Source organism: Triticum dicoccoides, chromosome 7B (assembly GCF_002162155.2).
Source record: "Triticum dicoccoides isolate Atlit2015 ecotype Zavitan chromosome 7B, WEW_v2.0, whole genome shotgun sequence".
Classification (NCBI taxonomy): Eukaryota; Viridiplantae; Streptophyta; class Magnoliopsida; order Poales; family Poaceae; genus Triticum; species Triticum dicoccoides.
Genome location: NC_041393.1, coordinates 409,308,246 through 409,323,680, shown reverse-complemented (window position 1 = coordinate 409,323,680; position 15,435 = coordinate 409,308,246).

The following is a 15,435-nucleotide window of genomic DNA, read 5'->3' as shown; positions in this document are numbered from 1 at the left end:
GCCAAGGGATAAAATAAAAAGGAAAGGTGAAGATCACCATGACTCTTGCATAATGTAAAAGACAGAAGTAAAAGATAGGCCCTTCGTAGAGGGAAGCAGAGGTTGTCATGTGCTTTTATGGTTGGATGCACGAAATCTTAATGCAAAAGAATGTCACTTTATATTGCCACTTGTGATATGGACCTTTATTATGCAGTCCGTCGCTTTTATTGCTTCCATATCACAAGATTGTATAAAGCTTATTTTCTCCACACTAATAAGTCATACATATTTAGAGAGCAATTTTTGTTGCATGCAACATGACAACTTACTTGAAGGATCTTACTCAATCCATAGGTAGATATGGTGGACTCTCATGGCAAAACTGGGTTCAAGAATATTTAGAAGCACAAGTAGTATCTCTACTTGGTGCAAGGAATTTGTCTAGCATGAGGGGGAAAGGCAAGCTCAACATGTTGGACGATCCATGACAATATACTTTAATTCAGATATGAGAAAACATAACCCATTACATTGTCTTCCTTGTCCAACATCAACTCTTTAGCATGTCATACTTTAATGAGTGCTCACAATCATAAAATATGTCCAAGATAGTATATTTATATGTGAGAACCTCTCTTTCTTTATTACTTCCTATTAATTGCAACGATGACCAAAACTATGTTTGCCAACTCTCCACAACTTTTATGCATCATACTCTTTATGTGTGAAGTCATTACTCTCCATAAGATCAATATGATCTTTTTATTTCTTTTTATTCTTTTATTTCCTCAAGATCATAGCAAGATAGCAAAGCCCTTGACTCAACACTAATCTTTATTATATATAGCTCATGGACTCGATTACGTAGAGGGATCATAAAGCAAAACTCAAAACTAAATCATACCAAAACTTTATTCTACTAGATCAAGATATTACCAAAAGGATCGAACTAAGAAAAACTGTAAAGATAGGAGTGTGATGGTGATACGATACCAGGGCACCTCCCCCAAGCTTGGCATTTGCCAAGGGGAGTGCCCATACCCATGTGTTTAGGTCTCCCTCTTTGAAAGTGGTGATGATGGAGTTGTTGATGGTGTATGCTTCTTCCTCAATTTGCGCTTGAGGATGGAATTTTGCTCCCTTAGATCATCGATCTATTGCTCAAGGCTTAATATCCTTTTGCATAGTTCCTGTTTGTTTTCCTGCAAGAGACGAAAAGGGATAGACTCGGTCTTTGGTTTCTTTGCTCTATCGGGGAGGCTTGACTTTTTAAACTCCACATGCATGTCACCAGGTTGAGGTAATGGGACTTCATCTTCATCTGAGCTCGTCTCCTCCTTTCCCTTAGGCTCGTAGTCTTCTTCTTCCTCAATGGTCCAGCCATAATGCTCCAAGTCCCCGTAGGCCTTAGGCTCTGCAAGGTAATCAGCCACATAGCTTTCTCCCTCCGAATCCTGGGATGACATATTGCTCTATTCTGCAGCAGAAACAACTCAAGACAAAAACAGAGGATTTTTGCGTGATAGGGTGGCCAAAACCCTCAGGAGATTATATAATGAATCTTTACCGACCAAAATAAGTATCATGCAAGAAAACAGAGTCTGGAGAGCACACAAGGTGCCCATGAGGCAGGGGGGCGTGCCCACGGGGGTAGGGTGCGCCTTCCACCCTCGTGGACGCCTCGTGTCCCTTTTGGACTACTTCTTATTTCCCGATTTTCTTAAATATTCCAAAACAGAGAAAAATTGCTATTAGAACTGTTTTGGAGTCGGTTTACTTACCGTACCACATACCTATTCCTTTTTGGAGTCTGAAACGTTCTGGAAAGTGTCCCTTATGTATTCCTTCGGGGATACGATTTTAGTAACATTGGTTTAAACAATTATAGGATTACCTGAGATATAATGTTTGATTCTTTGACCGTTCACCACCTTCAGATTTGTGCCTTCGAAGTTGTTGATTTTCATGGCACCGAAACGATAAACCTCCTCGATAACATAAGGGCCTTCCCATTTAGAGAGGAGTTTTCCTACGAAAAGTCTTAAACGAGATTTGAAAAGCAACACATAATCACCTACATTAAACTCACGCTTTTGTATCCTTTTGTCATGCCATCTTTTAATTTTTTCTTTAAATAGTTTGGCATTCTCATACGCTTGGGTTCTCCATTCATCAAGTGAGCTTATGTCAAATAACCTCTTCTCATCGGCAAGTTTGAAATCATAATTGAGCTCTTTAATGGCCCAATATGCCTGATGTTCTAGTTCGAGAGGTAAGTGACATGCTTTTCCATAAACCATTTTATATGGAGACATACCCATAGGATTCTTATATGCAGTTCTATAAGCCCATAATGCATCATCAAGTTTCTTAGACCAATTCTTTCTAGATCTATTAACAGTCTTTTGCAAAATTAACTTGAGCTCTTTATTACTCAATTCTACCTGACCACAAGACTGCGGGTGATATGGAGATGCAATTCTATGATTAACATCATACTTAGCAAGCATTTTTCGAAAAGCACCATGAATAAAATGTGAACCACCATCAATCATTAAGTATCTAGGGACTCCAAACCTCGGAAAAATAACTTCTTTAAGCATCTTAATAGAGGTGTTATGATCAACAGTACTAGTTGGAATAGCTTCTACCCACTTAGTAACATAATCAACAGCAACTAAAATATGTGTATGCCCATTAGAGGCAGGAAACAGTCCCATATAATCAAAGCCCCAAACATCAAATGGTTCAATAACAAGAGAATAATTCATAGGCATTTCTTGACGTCTACTGATATTACCAATTCTTTGACATTCATCACAAGACAAGACAAACTTACGGGCATCTTTGAAGAGAGTAGGCCAATAAAAACCGGATTGCAATACCTTATGTGCAGTTCTATCTCCAGCTTGGTGTCCTCCATATGCCTCGGAGTGACACTTGCGTAGGATCTGTTCCTATTCATGCTCAGGTACACAACGTCTAATAACATTGTCTACTCCTTCTTTATAAAGGTGTGGGTCATCCCAGAAGTAATGTCTTAAATCATAGAAACACTTTTTCTTTTGCTGGTATGTGAAACTAGGTGGTATAAATTTAGCAACAATGTAATTAGCATAATCAGCATACCAAGGAGCAGTACGAGAAGCATTTATGACAGCTAATTGCTCATCAGGAAAGCTATCATTAATAGGTAGTGGGTCATCAAGAACATTCTCTAACCTAGACAGGTTGTCTGCAACGGGGTTCTCAGCTCCCTTTCTCTCGATAATATGCAAATCAAATTCTTGTAGTAGGAGAACCCATCTAATAAGTCTAGGTTTAGCATCTTTTTTTCCATAAGATATTTAATAGCAGCATGGTCAGTGTGAACAGTTACTTTAGAATCAATAATATAAGGTCTGAACTTGTAATGCCCCAGATCCGATGCGCCAGGTGTCTGCCAGTTATTTGCCGTCGTTGCCATGTCATGTTCTTGCGTGTTGCATTTTATCATGTCATCATGTGCATCTCATTTTGCATACGTGTTCGTCTCATGCATCCGAGCATTTTCCCCGTTGTCCGTTTTGCGATCCAACACTCCTATGTCATCCGGCGTCCCCTTCTTGCCTCTCTTCGTGAGCGGGTGTTAAACGTTCTCATAATGGACTGAGTCTTCCCAAGCGGCCTTGGTATAGCACTGGTAGACCGCCTGTCAAGTTTCGTGCCATTTGGAGGTCGTTTGATATTCCAACGGTTAACCGCATAGCCCAAAACCCCCTTCTCTTTGCAGCCCAACACCCCTCCAAAGTGGCCCAAAACCCATCTAACTCCCCTCCATGCTCTCGTTCGTTCAATCACGATCGTGTGGGCGAAAACCTCACCTTATTTGGACTCTCCTAGCTCCCACAATCTATAAATATGTGCCCTCCCCCGAAATTCGCGGATGAATTCTTCCCCTAACCCTAGCCCTGCTCCTCCCACCGCCGGACGCGTCCACCCCGCTGCCGGACACGTCCGCGCCGCCTCCTCAGCCAATCCGGCGCTGCCACGCGTCTCCCCTGCCTCCCGGCCCACGCGCACCGCCGCTGCCCGGCCCGCGCCTTCCCGGCTCCGCGCCGCCGGAGCCCGCGCCGGTGCCCGCCGGTGCCGCCTCCTCCGGCGACCCCCAACCCCGCCGCCGCCGGATCCGGCCTCCCCGGCCCCGTCCGCGACTTCTCCAGCCGTCGGAGCCTTTCCCCCCAACTCCGGCGAGAACCCCGACCGTCCTCGTCATCCGCGCCCGGGTCAACCCTCAGATCCGGAGGTGATTTTCGTCTAAGTCCCGAAAATATTTGCATTTTGGTCCCCTGTTCAACGCATCATAACTCTGTGCATGTAGCTCTGTTTTGTGCGTGTAATATGTCAAAATGTTCGATGAGAGATGCTCTTCATTTCATTCCATTTCACCATGTTCATTTGAGTTCATCTTGATGCCTGAATCTTCACTGCAAGAGTGCAATATGATGTTAATCTGCTGAAACTGTTATAACTTGATGATTTGTTATTTTTGTTGCATTTGATGTGTGCATCCTATGAGCATGAGCTCTACATGTGTTTTGTGATACATCATTCCATCTTTACAGTGGTGTACGCCATGCATTTTTGTGATCAATGTGGTGACTAGAACAAGCATGCAAACTAGGCTTCGTGATGTTGCTGATTTCAGTCCCTGTTCTGCTGTTATTTTTATGCCATGTAAACTTGATGCTATAGAGAGATCCAAGCATATTTTGAGATACTTCAGTAAGGATGTTTTGAACATATGGTTATTATCTATCCGTTCATGCCCCTGTTTGCAATTATGGAGTAGTCTAGCATGTCATTTTCTTGCTCTACTTTTGATATAAAATGTTTCCTGGCAGATTGTTTACATGTTATTCAATTTTGCCAAGGTTGTTGTAGTTGATCCTTGCATGCTATGAACTTGTTCTTGCCTTGGTTAGTTTCATAAACATGTATTCTTGCTGATTATATGCTTATCTTGTCATGCAATGACTTGTGGTGAGTGAATCGAGCTCTTGAAGTAGTGTACTTGCTGTTACTGTTTTGCTAGGCTGAATCTGTTATTTGGTGATGCTATGTAAACATGCTTCTACAAGTCATTCCATGCATAATCTGGAGATGTTCACTAAGGATGTTTTGTTATACATGTCATGCTCTATCCATCATGCCGCTGGTTGCATTTATAGCTTGCTGTAACTTGTTGTATTCTTGCTCCAAAGTTGCTAAATAATGTTGCTGTCAGCCTGTTAACATTAAGTTCAATGTTGCCATGATTGTTGTTAGTGATCCAAGCATGCTATGAACTTGCTCTTGCCATGATTAGCTTCATAATACTGTTGGTTGCCTTGTCATGCCATGTAGTGCTCTGTGGTGAGTGGTACAAGCTCACCAATATGCCTACGCATCGTTGTTCCTGCCATGTATGAATCTGTCATATAACTTGCCATGTTTACATGGGTGCCATCATATCTTCTGATCCTTTTTGGCTCATGGTCGGTAAAGGACTTTTGTTCTATGCAATTACTAGATTCATGTCGTGCCTTTGTTTACCATGATAAGTTCCTGTAACATGTTGTTTGATAGCTCTAAACATTGCAACCTGATGTTATTTCTGCAAAGTCTGAAACTGTTATTATATGCAATCTTGCCATGTGTTTTGGAGCATGTTCTATTGTTTTCTGGAGATAGCTCAGTGTTCATGTTTTGTAATTCTTTACCTGTACATCATGTCCATGCCTTTTGTTCTCATGTTGGGGTGCTGTAGCATGTTGTTTTAATGCTTGCAATATGCCTAGTTGCTGTTTTGGACAGGTTGTTGCTATAACTTGTGTCATGTGTGTTGAACTGTTGCTCCGTTTTGAGTGTGCTCTATATGAAACTTCCTTAGAATTGCATGTAGTTTCATATTATCATGTTGCATCCATGTTTTGAGGTGTTTGCTTGATGTCTGTATGCATTTTGCATCAATGCCATGTTTAACTTGTTTTGCTCATATCTTCTAGACCGTAGCTCCGAACTAAATGAACTTTATATGTAACTTGACTAGAATCTCGTGTAGATCATCTTGGTGCAACTTAACTTGCTGTTTAACAACTTGAACATAATGTTTATTCAGATCTGGACCAATTTCGAAACTTGCATATGAGGACTTACCGGAATTGTTATATGTTGTTCCCGGCCTCATTTAAACTTGCCTTGATGTGTTGTTCTTGTTTGCATCATCTCTTGCCATGAGTAGCTTCATGTAGTTTTGTCTTGCATCATGCTTGTTGTGCATCATGTCTTGTCTATGTGTGGTGTGTTTACCATGTTGTGTGCTTCTTCTTGTTAGTTCCTGTTTTGTTGCGATCGTGAGGATTCGTTCGTCTACGCTTGGATCGTCTTCATCCGTTCGTCTTCTTCATGGACTCGTTCTTCTTCCTTGCGGGATTTCAGGCAAGATGACCGCTACCCTGAATCTCACTACTATCATTGCTATGCTAGTTGCTTCGTTCTATCGCTTTGTTGCGCTACCTATCTTTTGCTCATCAAGCCTCCCAAATTGCCATGAACCTCTAACCTTTGACACCCTTCCTAGCAAACCTTTGCTTGGCTATGTTACCGCTTTTGCTCAGCCCCTCTTATAGCATTGTTAGTTGTAGGTGAAGTTGAAGATTGCTCCATGGTGGACAGGATTATGTTGGGATATCACAATATCTCTTATTTAATTAATGCATCTATATACTTGGTAAAGGGTGGAAGGCTCGGCCTTATGCCTGGTGTTTTGTTCCACTCTTGCCGCCCTAGTTTCCGTCATACCGGTGTTATGTTCCTGGATTTTGCGTTCCTTACGCGGTTGGGTGATTTATGGGACCCCCTTGACAGTTCGCTTTGAATAAAACTCCTCCAGCAAGGCCCAACCTTGGTTTTACCATTTGCCTCACCATCACCTACATTTCCCTTGGGAGTAATTAACCCGAGGGTCATCTTTATTTTAGCCCCCCGGGCCAATGCTTGTCTAAGTGTTAGTCCAAACCGAGCGATGTCCGGCGCCCCCTGGGCAACCAGGGTCTATGCCAACCCGTCGTCTTGCTCATCTGGTGTGCCCTGAGAACGAGATATGTGCATCTCCTATCGGGATTTGTCGGCGCATCGGGCGGTCTTGCTGGTCTTGTTTTACCATTGTCGAAATGTCTTGTAAACCGGGATTCTGAGTCTGATCGGGTCTTCCTGGGAGAAGGTATATCCTTCGTTGATCACGAGAGCTTATCATGGGCTAAGTTGGGACACCCCTGCAGGGTATAAACTTTCGAAAGCCGTGCCCATGGTTATGCGGCAGATGGGAATTTGTTAATGTCCGGTTGTAGATAACTTGACACCAGATCCGAATTAAAACGCATCAGCCGTGTGTGTAGCCGTGATGGTCTCTTTTCGGCGGAGTCCGGGAAGTGAACACGGTTTTGGGTTATGTTTGACATAAGTAGGAGTTCAGGATCATTTCTTGATCATTGCTAGCTTCACGACTGTTCCGCTTGCTCTCTTCTCGCTCTTATTTGCGTATGTTAGCCACCATATATGCTTAGTCGCTGCTGCAACCTCACCACTTTACCCCTTCCTTTCCCTTTAAGCTTCACTAGTCTTGATAGCCAGGGTAATGGGATTGCTGAGTCCTCGTGGCTCATAGATTACTACAACAACAGTTGCAGGTACAGGTTATGCGATGATCATGACGCGAGAGCGATGTTTACTTGTTTTGGAGTTCTTCTTCTGCTTCTTCGATCAGGGGATAGGTTCCAGGTCGGCAGCCTGGGCTAGCAGGGTGGATGTCGTTTGAGTTTCTGTTTGTGTTTCATCCGTATTCGGATGGTGCTCTTATGTAAGATGATGTTGTATTCGTGTGGCATTGTATGCCTTTTGTATGTATCCCCATCTATTATGTAATGTTGATGTAATGATATCCACCTTGCAAAAGCGTCTTCAAGATGCGCTTCTATCCTTGGTGGGACCTTCGAGTTCCTTTAGGATAGGGTCGCATCTTGGGCATGAAAGAACTTATCACAAGCAAATACAACTGCTAAAAATTCTTTTTCAGTAGTAGCATAATTTCTCTGAGCACTGTCTAGAGTTTTACTAGCATGCTGAATAACATTTAGTTTCTTATCAACTCTTTGTCGTAGAACAACACCTACAACATAATCACTAGCATCACACATAATTTCAAAGGGTAAATTCCAATCAGGTGGCTGAATGATAGGTGCAGAAATCAAAGCTTTCTTAAGTATTTCAAATGCTTCTACACAATCATCATCAAAGACAAAAGGAATATCTTTTTGTAATAGATTAGTCAGAGGCCTAAAGATTTTAGAAAAGTCCTTAATGAACCTCCTATAAAAACCAGCATGACCAAGGAAACTTCTTATACCTTTAATGTCCTTGGGACATGTCATTTTTCAATAGCATCAGCCTTACCTTTATTAACTTCAATACCTCTTTCATAAATTTTATGCCCCAAGACAATACCTTCATTAACCATAAAGTGGCACTTCTCCCAATTCAAGACGAGACTAGTATCTTCACATCTCTGCAAAACTCGATCAAGGTTTCTCAAGCAATCATCAAAATAAGACCCATACACGGAGAAATCATCCATGAAAACCTCACAAATCTTTTCACAAAAGTCAGAGAATATAGCCATCATGCATCTTTGAAAGGTAGCAGGTGCATTACATAAACCAAAAGGCATACGTCTATAAGCAAAAGTACCGAAAGGGCAAGTAAAAGTGGTCTTTTCTTGATCCTCTGCTGACACAGGTATTTGAGAGAAACTAGAGTAACCATCTAGAAAGCAAAAATGTGTATGTTTGGATAATGTTTCTAGCATTTGATCAATAAAAGGTAAAGGGTAATGATCTTTTTTAGTAGATTTATTTAATTTGCGGAAATCAATTACCATCCTATAACCTGTAATAATTCTTTGCGGGATCAATTCATCTTTATCATTAGGAACGACAGTAATACCTCCCTTCTTAGGGACACAATGGACATGACTTACCCACTGACTATCAGCAACGGGATAAATTATACCTGCCTCAAGGAGCTTTAGTATTTCTTTTCTTACCACTTCTTTCATCTTAGAATTTAACCGTCGTTGATGATCAATAACTGGTTTGGCATCTTCCTCCAATTTTATTTTGTGTTGGCATAGAGTGGGACTAATGCCCTTAAGATCATCAAGAGTATATCCAATAGCAGCATGGTGCTTCTTCAGAGTTTTCAATAATCTTTCGTCTTCCTGCTATGAAAGGTTAGCACTAATAATAACATGATATATCTTCTTTTCATCAAGATAGCATATTTAAGAGTATCAGGTAATGGTTTAAGCTGAAACACGGGATCACCCTTAGGTGGTGGAGGATCCCCTAGGATTTCAACAGGCAAGTTGTGTTTCAAAATAGGTCCCTGTTTAAAGAATACTTCATCTACATCCCTTGTTTCATTCATGAACATATCATTTTCATGGTCTAGCAAATATTGTTCTAAAGGATCATTAGGAGGAACGGCAATAGAAGCAAGACCAATATTTTCATCCTTACTAGGCAATTCTTTATCAAGGGGTTGTCTACGAAATTTAGCAAAGTTAAACTCATGAGATATATCTCCCAAACTAATAGTAAAAACATCCTTTTCGCAATCTATCTTAGCATTAACATTATTCAAGAAGGGTCTACAAAATATAATGGGACAAAAGTCATCTTGTGGGGAACCAAGAACAAGAAAATCAGCAGGATATTTAACTTTCCCACACAAGACTTCAACATCTCTAACAATCCCAATTGGTGAAATAGTATCTCTATTGGCAAGCTTAATTGTAACATCTATTTCTTCTATCTCAGCAGGTGCAATATCATGCATAATTTCATTGTATAAGGAATGAGGTATTGCACTAGCACTAGCACCCATATCACATAAGCCATGATAACAATGATCTCCTATCTTAACAGAAATAACAGGCATGCCTACAACAGGTCTATGTTTATGTTTATTATCTAGTCTAGCAATTCTAGCGGCTTCATCACAGAAGTAAATAACATGCCCATCAATATTATTAGCCAAGAGATATTTAACCATAGCAATACTAGGTTCAACTTTAATTTGCTCAGGTGGTGTAGGTGTTTTAGTATTACTCTTACGAACCATAGTTGAAGCTTTAGCATGATCCTTTATCCTAACAGGGAAAAGTGGTTTCTCAATATAAGTGGAAGGAACAATAGGATCATTATAAGTGATAGTCTTTTCTTCAACTGTAATAGGTGCAACTACTTTTACTTCAGTAGGAGGATTATATTTAAACCACTTCTCCTTAGGGAGGTCAACATGAGTAGCAAATGATTCATAGAAAGAAGCTACTATCTCAGAGTCAAGTCCACATTTAGTGCTAAATCCACGAAAAGCATCGGTATCCATAAAAGATTTAACACAATCAAACTTAGGTGTTATACCTGACTCCTTACCTTCGCCGGAATCCCAATCTTCAGAGAGTTGCGTTTAATTCTTTGCAATAAATCCCATTTAAATTCAATAGTCTTCATCATAAAAGACCCAGCATAAGAAGTATCGAGCATGGAGCAATTGTTGAGGGAAAGCCGAGCATAAATTTTTTTGAATAATTATTTCTCTTGAGAGCTCATGATTGGGGCATGAATATAACATTGACTTAAGCCTCCCCCAAGCTTGAGCGATGCTTTCTCCTTCGCGAGGCCAAAAATTATATATATAATTACGATCACGATGAGCAAGATGCATAGGATAAAACTGCTGGTGAAATTCTAATTTCAATCATTTGTAGTCCCATGATCCCATATCATCACATAGCCTATACCATGTCAATGCATCTCCCTTCAAACATGAAGGGAAGACCTTCTTCTTGATAACATCATCGGGCATACCTACAAGCTTAAATAATCCACAAACTTCATCCACATAGATTAGGTCTAAATCGGGATGCAATGTTCCATCTCCTGTAAAGGGATTAGCCAGCAGTTTCTCTACCATACCCGAAGGAATTTCAAAGTTAACATTTTCAGTAGGTTCAGTAGATTGAGGAGCAAGTCTTTGCTCTGCTGGTCGGGGTGAAGATACCCCAAGCAAGCCCCACAAAGGATTATGTTCCATAGTAACAAGTGACAGTAAATTTCAGCACACTATATAAATGTTTCCTTACCATGTTCCACTTACCAAAGGCACTTCACTCCCCGGCAACAGCGCCAGAAAAGAGTCTTGATGACCGACAAGTGTAGGGGATCTATCGTAGTCCTTTCGATAAGTAAGAGTGTCAAACCCAACAAGGAGCAGAAGGAAATGACAAGCGGTTTTCAGTAAGGTATTCTCTGCAAGCACTGAAATTATCGGTAACAGATAGTTTTGTGATAAGGTAATTTGTAACGAGTAACAAGCAATGAAAGTAAATAAGGTGCAGCAAGGTGGCCCAATCCTTTTTGTAGCAAAGGACAAGCCTGGACAAATTCTTATATAGAGAAAAGCGCTCCCGAGGACACATGGGAATTATCGTCAAGCTAGTTTTCATCACGCTCATATGATTCACGTTCGTTACTTTGATAATTTGATATGTGGGTGGACCGGTGCTTGGGTACTGCCCTTTCTTGGACAAGCATCCCACTTATGATTAACCCCTATTGCAAGCATCCGCAACTACAAAAGAAGTATTAAGGTAAACCTAACCATAGCATGAAACATATGGATCCAAATCAGCCCCTTACGAAGCAACTCATAAACTAGGGTTTAAGTTTCTGTCACTCTAGCAACCCATCATCTACTTATTACTTCCCAATGCCTTCCTCTAGGCCCAAATAATGGTGAGGTGTTGTCACGCCCAATATGCGATACTATCATAAAGAGACTCGAAGGTCCCACCAAGGATAGAACCGCATATTGAAACGCTTTTGCAAGGTGGATATCATTACATCAACATTACATAATAGATGGGGATACATACAAGAGGCATACAATGCCACACGAATACAATATCACAATACATAAGAGCATCATCTGACTACGGATGAAACACAAACAGAAACTCAAACGACATCCACCCTTCTAGCCCAGGCTGCCGACCTGGAACCTATCCCCTGATCGAAGAAGAAATAGAAGAAGAACTCCAAAACAAGTAACATCGCTCTCGCGTAATGATCATCGCGTAACCTGTACCTGCAACTGTTGTTGTAGTAATCTGTGAGCCACGAGGACTCAGCAATCCCATTACCATGGGTATCAAGACTAGCAAAGCTTAAAGGGAAAGGAAGGGGTACAGTGGTGAGGTTGCAGCAGCGACTAAGCATATCTGGTGGCTAACATACGCAAATAAGAGCGAGAAGAGAGCAAGCGGAATTGTCGTCAACTAGTAATGATCAAGAAGTGATCCTGGACTCCTACTTACGTCAAACATAACCCAAAAACCGTGTTCACTTCCCAGACTCCGCTGAGAAGAGACCATCACGGCTACACACGCGGTTGATGCATTTTAATTCGAATCAGGTGTCAAGTTATCTACAACCAGACATTAACAAATTCCCATCTGCCACATAACCGCGGGCACGGCTTTCGAAAGTTTATACCCTGCAGGGGTGTCCCAACTTAGCCCATGATAAGCTCTCGCGATCAACGAAGGATATACCTTCTCCCAGGAAGACCCGATCAGACTCGGAATCCCGGTTTACAAGACATTTCGACAATGGTAAAACAAGACCAGCAAAACCGCCCGCTGTGCCGACAAATCCCGATAGGAGCTACACATATCTCATTCTCAGGGCACACCGGATTGTCCAAACTTTCGATAGGCCAGCCCAGAGTTGCCCCTGGTGACCACCGGCGGCTGACAGGTTGGACCAACACTCACGATGAGCACTGGCCCGGTGGGGATAAAATAAAGTTGACCCTCGGGATCCGGAAACCCAAGGGAAAAAGGGCTAGGTGAGGCAAATGGTAAAACCAAGGTTGGGCCTTGCTGGAGGAGTTTTATTCAAAGCGAACTGTCAAGGGGGTCCCATAAATCACCCAACCGCGTAAGGAACGCAAAATCCAGGAACATAACACCGGTATGACGGAAACTAGGGCGGCAAGAGTGGAACAAAACACCAGGCATAAGGCCGAGTCTTCCACCCTTTACCAAGTATATAGATGCATTAATTAAATAAGAGATATTGTGATATCCCAACATAATCTGTTCGTCATGGGGCAATCTTCAACTTCACCTGCAACTAGCAACGCTATAAGAGGGGCTAAGCAAAGCGGTAACATAGCCAATCAATGGTTTGCTAGGAAGGATGAAAAGGTTAGAGGCTGACATGGCAATTTGGGAGGCCTGAAGAACAATTGATAGGTAGCGTAGCATAGCGATAGAACAAAGCAACTAGCATAGCAATGATAGTAGTGAGATCCAGGGTAGCGGTCATCTTGCCTGAAATCCCGCAAGGAAGAAGAACGAGTCCATGAAGAAGACGAACGGATGAAGCCAAACCAAGCGTAGACGAACGAATCCTCACGATCGCAACGAAACGGGAACTATCGAGAAGAAGCACACAACATGGTAAACACACCACACATGAACAAGACATGATGCACAACCAAACATGATGCATGACAAGACTACATGAAGCTACTCATGTCAAGAGATGATGCAAACAAGAGCAACACATCAAGGCAAGTTTAAATGAGGTCGGGAACAACATATAACAATTCCGGTAAGTCCTCATATGCAAATTTCGAAATTGGTCCAGATCTGAATAAACCTTATGTTCAAGTTGTTAAACAGCAAGTTAAGATGCACCAAGATGATCTACACGAGATTCTAGTCAAGTTACATATAAAGTTCATTTAATTCGGAGCTACGGCCTAGAATATATGAGCAAAACAAGTTAAGCATGGCATTGATGCAAGATGCATGCAAACATCAAGCAAACACCTCAAAACAAGGATGCAACATGATAATATGAAGCTACATGCAAAATCAAGCAAGTTTCATATAGAGCACACTCAAAACGGAGCAACGGTTCAACACACACACTATACAAGTTATAGCAACAATCTGTCCAAAACAGCAACTAGGCATATTGCAAGCATAAAAACAACATGCTACAGTACCACAATATGAAAACAAAAGGCATGGACATGATGTACAGGTAAAGTATAACAAAACATGAACACTGAGCTATCTCCAGAAATCACTAGAACATGCTCAAAAAGACATGGCAAGCTTGCAAATAATATCAGTTTCAGACTTTGCAGAAATAACATCAGGTTGCAATGTTTAGAGCTATCAAACAACATGTTACAAGAACTTAACATGGAAAAAAAGGCATGGCATGAATGTACTAATTTTATAGAACAAAAGTCCTTTACTGACCAAGAGCCAATAAGGATCAGAAGATATGATGGCACCCATGTAAACATGGCAAATGATGACAGGTTCAAACATGGCAGGAACAACGATAAGTAGGCATGTTGGTGAGCTTGTACCACTCACCACAGATCATTACATGGCATGACAAGGCAACCAACAGTAAGAAGACATGACTGTGAAGCTAAGCATGGCAAGAACAAGTTCATAGGGTGCATGGATCACTAGCAAATCTCATGGCAAAACTAAACTTCATGTTAACAGGCCGACAGCAACATTATTTAGCAACTTTGGAGCAAGATTACAACAAGCTAAAGCATGCTATAAATGCAACCAGGGGCATGGATGGATATAGCATGACATGTATAACAAAACATCCTTAGTGAACATCTCCAGATTATGCATAGAATGACTTGTAGCAGGAGGTTTACATAGCATCACAAATAACAGATTCAGCCTAGCAAAACAGCAACAACAAGTATCCTACTTAACAAGCTTGATGCACTCACTAAAAGACTCACAAAAATACATGGCAAGCACCCCTGTAAATATGACATGATGTAGTTCAAAACACATGTAGAGATCAACCTCATAGGATGCACACACAAAATGCAACAAAAATAACAAATCAGCAAGTTATAACAGTTTCAGCAGATTAACATCATATAGCACTCTTGCAACGATGATTCAGGCATCAAGATGCACTCAAATAAACATGGTGCAATGGAATGAAATGTAGAGCATCTCACAGCGAACATTTTGACATATTACACGCAGTAAACGGAGCAGTATGCAGAGAGTTACGATGTGATGAACAGGTGACCAAAATGCTGAAAACTACGGGGACTTGGAGAGAAATCCAGCTCGGGGAAAAGTCAACGGCGGCGGTTTCAGATTTGGATCGGGCGGCACGGACTTCGAGGCAAGGCGGGCTCGCAGGAGATGGCAGGGGCGGCGAGGCGAAGGAGGCCGGGGTCGGCGGCAGGCGAGGGAGCCGGCGGGGCGCGGGGTGGAGCCCGCGGCGGCGCGGCGCCGAC